Raw genomic sequence first — 7,643 nt, 5'->3', positions numbered from 1 at the left:
CATTAGGATCATTAAACGAACTATTGATCAAAGTCAAAGAAACTGGCATAAATCTCTAACATTTTCTCTATGAGTAGATCAGATAACACAAAAGGCCTTAATAGGCACTTCTCCATTTAATCTGGTCTATGGGAAAGAAGTTGTCCTTCCTACAAATGTATCTATTCCCTCTCTATCCCTAGTTCAATTTATTGAAGAAAATCCTTCTTATTATTTGTGATTAAGGCAATCACAAATCCTCAAACTCGAAGAAGAAAGAGAGAAAACCAAAATCATACATGCCCATTATCAACAATTAGTTAAATCTTCCTTTGATGCAAATTCTGTAAGTCCAAAATCATTTCAACTTGGAGATCTTGTATTGAAATGGGATAAAGCACACGGCGAAAAAGGTAAGCATAACAAATTCCAAAGGATGTGGCTTGGACCATTTCAGAGTGCAGAACAAATTGATCCATCAACGTTTCTATTGCAAGATTTATCAAGCAAGAGATTCTCTGCCTGTGAATGGGCAGATTTTGAAGAAATATTTTTCATAGGAGATAACCTCCTCTATCCCTTGTACACTATTGCCTTTACTTTTCCTAGGAAAATAAAAGTTAAATAGTATTTACTTTTTTCCTTACAATAAAAAATCTCTTGAAATATTTTGATTTTTCGCTTTTATAAGTAGAGATTGTTAAGGAAATAATTATAACATTTGAAAATTAACTAGGTTCTATCTCTATGAAATCTGCTTGTTTCCACCAAAATTATTTATTCTTTGTGAAACCCCAACTTTATAAAGATACTATTGTTCTATTATCAATCAAGAAAAGTATCTTTAACAAAGTAAAGAATTTCCATAGATAAGCATCTTCAACTATATAATTGTCATCCAGAAACTCTTAAGGAGTTGATTATTCTCCCCATCCAATAAAATTTTCTCTTTTTAGAGTGTAATTCTAAAATATACTAAAACTTAAAATATAAAGAGGTATCATCAAGAGCCGGCTTACCATGTTCATAGGGAAATAATATATTGATATTACCAATATTGCATATCAAAATAGGGTAATGGCTTGAGATTATTTTAATCAAAAGACAAGGGGTCTCATCACAAGCCAACTTATTCATTTGAATTATAACCAGTGAATGGAATTTCCACTATTTGGCCACCAACCCAAGACAATGACTTTTAAGTAATAATTTTTTTTTTAGAAAAAATAAATTGTTTAAAAAAAGAAAAAAGAAGAAGAAGAGAATACATATATGATTCTGAATTTATCTCTAAAAACTGCACTCTTATCTAGATGGGACACTGAATCATTGATGGTTAAAAGGTAACCCTATCGGGGCTATGTACGTCTGCTGACAACAAAGGCTCTACCTGTGACAAATGAGTACATCTAAAATATGATCTGCAAGATCCCCCTACTTTATCTTTAAACTAAATAAAGACTGATGTAAACAAGGGAATTTCCATCTTGAAGAGGATATCAAATGAATTATAATTGGGTGATTTTGTTTTCTTATTCAGATAAATGTTACTTATATTAAATTTCATGCAATTCCTATTTCCTGAACTATCTTTATTTTGAAAGTTTTAGAAACTTAAAAATTATCAGAGATAACTAGTTCTTCCAGTGAATCGCCAATTGTTGTACTGTTCAACAACCCCTCCCATTTATTATAATAATAGTTAATATTGTATGAATAAATGGGGACCCTTTAAAATTTTTCAAAAAAATTAGCAAATAAAGAGCTTCCCTTTTGAAACCATTCAGAATAAGACTTTGGATGACACTAAGATATCAAACCAAGTCACTTTGTGATTAGGCATTCTCGCTTTATCGAAAATCACAGGATCTGAAGTAACAAAGGTTAGTCATGAGGCAGAATCCGTGAGATGCGATAAGCGAAACCCCCATAAAAGACCCAAAGATAGAATTTAACTTTTATAATACTTAAGGCTTAAACTATTCTTTAAAATTATTTATCACAATCGCATCACGACTTTTGTAAGAGTGAAAAACATACAAACCACAAGAAAATGCGACATGCGATGTGATTCAGACCTGACATAATATTAAAATAGTTATAAAACTTCAAATGGGTCCAACATATCGTAAATATCTATTTAATGAAATAAGCCTCCACATAAAGGGAACACACTTTAAAAGGTAAAAAGTATGCCGCTCATCGAAAATCGCAAAAAATCAAAGAAACTTTAAAATGTTCTATTCCTGATTGCAATTTGCGATTTGCGATCCTTCCGTTATTGTGATTTGTGATTTGCGATCCACCCGTCATTGCGATTCACGATTTGCGGTATTTTGCGATCTGCGAGATTTTAATTTGCGATATTTCAATTCATCGCAATCGTAAGATCGGTATCACACATAATTCAAACTAGTTGAAAATATCATTTTGAAACATGTGATGCGATATTTTGACAAGACATAAATGAAATCTTGTGTAGGCCTTAATGCATAGTTAATGAGGTTTAAATGCATTTATTCATTTAATGACTCGAGATGATAGATATATTTCTTATTCATGTTTGAAATAAAAGATCCATCCTTACATTCTTTCAGAATTTACTATGCTAATTGTGTTTTCGCTTACATTTACCTCTCTGCATTTTTATACTGTTTTCTCCATTTGCCTGAATTTCAGGAAGTTTTCAAAGAATACACCACTCACAGAGATGGTTAAGAAAGGGAAAAAGACCACAGAGATTACTATGTCTGAGTAGTCAGACATGAAACCACTCTTCTCTGATACCACCTGTAACAAGGACGATGAGACTACATCGTGGGAGGCAATGTATAATTTACTAGAGGAAGAAAACCCAAGGCCCCTAGAAACTAAAGAAACAACAGATGTTGCAGATTCATCTGTCGCTTCTTACTTTGAAGTGACATGTTCTTTCCTACATAGGATTTTTGCAAGGCCAAAAATCTTACCATACATGGATATGGTAAGATGGATTATTGATGATGTGGATGTTTCAGATAGAACATTCAGAAACTCCAGGCAAGAAGTCATGGGATCATTCAAATCAGATAATTTGAGCCAAATGTACCACTTGCCGCAGCCACATAAGATTTATGACAAAGCCTTTATCGAGAATTTTTCCAAGGAAAATGAAGACCCAATGGACGTTATGCAAAATTGGAGGTCTGGCTCCAACAAATTCAGACGGGAGAAAACCGGTATGTACCCCATTGCTTCCCTGTCAGCCCCACACAATTTTGCAGCTGCAATGTTGTGTAGGCTATTAGGAAAAGATGATACCACCAAGTTTTCCATTGAATGGGTTCCCTTGATTGATGCAATTGCATTGAACTGGAATACTGTTTTGTCAGATAATTTAGCCATGGCCATTAGAGAATACAGACGTAATAGAATTGTCTCCACTCAGTTATCCCTCCCTTATACATGAGTGCTTATGTCATGGATGCTATATGTTTTTTCTCACATTTTCCAAACATGGGATGGAAATGAACTGTAAAGGATCCTACACCCATCCATATTTATCACAAAATATTGTGGGAATCACAATTTTCCTCCCATTTTTATAAAATTCGTCATAGTGTCATGTTGCCGATTTATTATACCATTTTTTTAAGAAAGCCCCCAAACTTTCAGAAGAAGAAAATATAGACATCTTTCAAGTCGAAAGATGGTTTGGTGAGGAATTTTTTACCTACATCAGAGTTTTCAGGAGTATTACAAGTCCCCATGTTCTTCAATATTATGTTTCGGATAAATTACTAGCACGAGAGATTGCTTATCAAACAGTGGGTGATGGTATAACCAAAACACTCAAAGAAAAGAAGAAATCCATCTGGCCTGTTATCTCAAAATCAGGCCCTGATAGGCTGCTGTGATCAGGCAGACTTTAAGTAACTATTTCAAACCTACTTTAGGCTTAGGCTTAGCCTCCCCAACCTGAGAGGGCTCTCTCAAAAGATTAATGATCTTTGATTATGATAAAGATGGCTAACTCTTGTGAAAAAAAGGTAAAATGTGAGTGGTGGAAACACAATTAGAAACTATCCATTGGGCTTATGGAGTCAACATCATTTCAGTATAACATTGTTGTCAACCTTACATAGAAGTCAGGGCATTTAGGATTCAACACATTTAGAACATACCAGAAACATATAGGACCACACAGTCTATGAATGTATACAGGAAATTAGAGCACCATGAGTGAGTTCTAAGTGATTACACATTCATACCACTGCAAATATTGGGAAAAGAACAATACAACACATTCTGAACATCGAATCCTTCCTGAGTCCTAAGAAGCAAAGAAAACTTTGTATTACTGAAAAAGAGTCTTTACCTAAAGCCAAATATCAGAGCTTTTTGAATAATTTTCCAACCCCTGGTACATTGCCTTTTCTCCTATATATAGAATTCTTTTAGAAGGCTGAGATTCCTCCTCCAACATGAGGGGAACTCGAATTCTACTTCTTATGACACCTATTCAAACTTTAACTACCTATTAAACGTAACAAACTGCTAACTAGACTTTTTAGAGATCTAAGGCAAATAGGAGTCTAACTCCATATCATGCTAATAATATCCTTAATTACAATCAATTCTCATTCTTTAACAAGTGGTCTCTTTTAGTTTGGCTGTGGTAGGTGTTTGTAGCTGCCTGCTGGCCCTTAATATCACATCTTCTCAATTTCTCCTGAAAAGTAGGAAACTGCCCCTGTTTATCTGCTTTTGGTTTTCCTCAAAGATATTCGAAACCAATGAACCATGTCCTTCTCTTTTGATTATACAAAAATGTATTAGAGTGCCACGTCCTTTATGTGTTGTCGACCTTTCCCATGTGTGAAGACAAAACCTCCTCCAAGCTGTCCGACATATCATGAACTGTAGTAACTATGATCACTTTATAACAAAAGGTTTAGAGTTCAAATATATGTTTCCTCCACCTGTTTTTCCCTTGTTGAATGTTGACACCTGTTACATGATCCTTTGAAGAGATTCCTTTTTCAAAACTTTCCCCTCGGTCCCTCAAAATTGGTTGACTGAGTTTTAATTATGTAGCTACAACAGTTTCGTAGCGTGCTACGAAACTGTTGTGCATTAGGCATCATCTTCAGCAGTTTTGTAGTGCGCTACGAAACTGCTATGTAATCAGTAAAACACAGCTTAATACCAAAAATTTGCTATCTTGAGCTTCCTTATATTTAAATATTCTTTTCAGCTGCTCCAAAGCTTTTCAAAACTGAGTGGGGATATATGATTCTTCAAGAAAAAATGCAATAAGGAAAACCATCAAAATTTCAAAATTTGGAACATAACCTTACTTGCTGTGTGACTTCCTTAAGGAGATTTTTTCTGCTGGCTTAACTGCATCTCCTCTAAGCTGTCTGAGGCATCATGAACCAAACTGGCTATGAATAATGACCATTAGATGTACTAGGCCAGCATGTGTAATATTGTTATAGGCCATGTTCAGAGTCTTTCAATTCAAAAGTTCTTCAGCTTTTAGCTTCCAGCATCAGTTATACAACATGACTTTATGTTGAGATATGTCAAAGAAACAAGACCTGAAATTGTATCCATGCATGCCACAGTCACCGGACAGCCTACATAAACAATGCCTGAATCTGCGACTTTATTTCGATAAGTTTGCAGCTCCTTCAAGTTTGTAAGCCCAGCCAGAGGTTTGATATCTGAGTTCTTTATACAATTGCACCATCCAATGTTCAATGCTTCTATTTTTGTAAGCCCTTTTTAGATGCACCAATCCACCATGAATCCCTGAGCACATCACCAGATCTAGACTTGTCAAGTTCACAAGACCAGCTAAGGCACGCAAGCCTGATGCAGTTATTGCATTGCTCTTTTTTTTTTTAAACTAAGTGAAGTCAAGTTTGTAAGTCCACATGTTGCCAGTGATTGCAATCTTCTGTGAACTTCTTCATCTTTGCATCCAGCTCTGCTGTAGCCTCCTTGCCTTTCGCAATAATTCAGTCAATACCCTCATCAGTTATGGTGCTATCTTTGGAGTTAAATACCATTTCTGCACTAAACCTCACCATCTGAAAAAACTCATCCTTGTTTACAGTTTTTTGTTCTGCTAGACGTCCTTGTTGTATGACCAATGCATCAAGTGCAAGCTTCTTATAAGCGCTTTCAATCACCTTTTCCTCTATAGTGTACTCTGTACAAAAGCGGAAAACTTGAACTTCTTTCTTCTGTCCAATTCTATGTGCACGATCCTGGGCTTGTAGATCAACTTGTGGATTCCAGTCACTGTCATACAAAATGACCACATCTGCTGTGGCAAGGTTAATACCAAGGCCTCCAGCTCTGGTTGAAAGCAAGAAAATAAAATTTTCACTCCCTTCTTGATTGAAAGAATCTATGGAAGCATCACGATCCTCTCCTGAAGTATGCCCATCAATTCGACAATACTGATATCCACGGAACATACAATAATCCTCTAGAATGTCCAACAGTCTTGTCATCTGTGAAAAAATAAGAACTCTGGAATCACGGTCCTTCAGTTTTGGAAGCAACTTATCCAAAAGAACCATTTTTCCTGCATTGGTGATTAGATGGTCTCCAGTGGTGCATGGTGGACCTGGCTCAGCACCTTGAAAGAGATATGGATGGTTGCAACACTTCCTCAATTGCATGGCTATATTAAAAAGGCGCTTACGCTCTCCTCCAACATTCACAACATCCAAGTCTTTTTGAAGCAATGCCCGGTAAAATTGCTTTTGCATTTGTGACATTCCAACTTTCAATATGGTTTCCTTTTTAGGAGGCAGACCCTTTTCAACATCTGACTTCAGTCTCCGTAGAATAAATGGCCGAAGAACCTTATGAAGTTGTTGAACCACTTCTTGTTGGTCATTGTCAGCTGATATTTGGAACCAGTCATCAAAAGTTTCAGCAGAACTAAAAATTTCTAGAAGTAAGAAATTGAGAAGAAACCAGAGTTCGTGAAGGTTGTTTTGAAGAGGTGTGCCAGTTATAAGAAGCCTGTAGTTGGTGCTGTAGATTCTCATAGTCTTTGCAAGAAGTGAATTTTCATTCTTTATTCGATGCGCTTCATCAATAATAATGTATCGCCAACTGAAACGTTTAAGTGCGGTCTTTGAATATGACCATGATGGCCACATTCAGACTGCAACTCTCTTGAACCATCATCACGGAGCTCCCATTTGTATAACTGAATCTTTTGATTGATGCCAGCAAGCAACTTTCCATTAAATGCATTCAGATCGTAAACAGAACCCTTTGTCTCCTTCTCAGTAACAACTGCAAACATGTGCCAGTACCAAGACACCTAACGACCTAATGATGAAGATAAGCGTTTGGATATGATAGACGAAGTGTATAAGCTGACAACTGTTGATGTAAACACAACGGATTTTGATAAATATGACAACTGGGTGAGATTTGCTATGGATCAGCACGAATCCCTGATTTCGTAATGCAGTCAGTGCAAAATCGGTGCTTTGCGCTACGAAATCACCTATACCGGGTTTCTGCGCTACGAAATCACCTAGACAGTTTCGTAGCGCATATGAACTTTGAAATGAGTTTCGACATATGATATTCATGTGAGACATGAGACCAATGATAGACTAAAACAGAAAATTAACCCCATTTGACAT

At 36.0% G+C, this 7,643-nt stretch overlaps 1 pseudogene; it reads right to left on the bottom strand.

Annotated features, from left to right (window-relative positions):
• Positions 1-5,882: 5,882 nt before the first annotated feature.
• LOC149191559 (putative chromatin-remodeling complex ATPase chain pseudogene) lies at positions 5,883-7,145 on the bottom strand (annotated as a pseudogene).
• Between the last annotated feature and the right edge of the window lie 498 nt (positions 7,146-7,643).

Source organism: Pinus tabuliformis, chromosome 2_2 (assembly GCF_031772625.1).
Source record: "Pinus tabuliformis cultivar Carrire ecotype Pingquan chromosome 2_2, CPIR1, whole genome shotgun sequence".
Taxonomy (NCBI): domain Eukaryota; kingdom Viridiplantae; phylum Streptophyta; class Pinopsida; order Pinales; family Pinaceae; genus Pinus; species Pinus tabuliformis.
The sequence above is the reverse complement of the archived record's forward strand: the minus strand, read 5'-3'. Positions and strand labels throughout refer to the sequence as shown.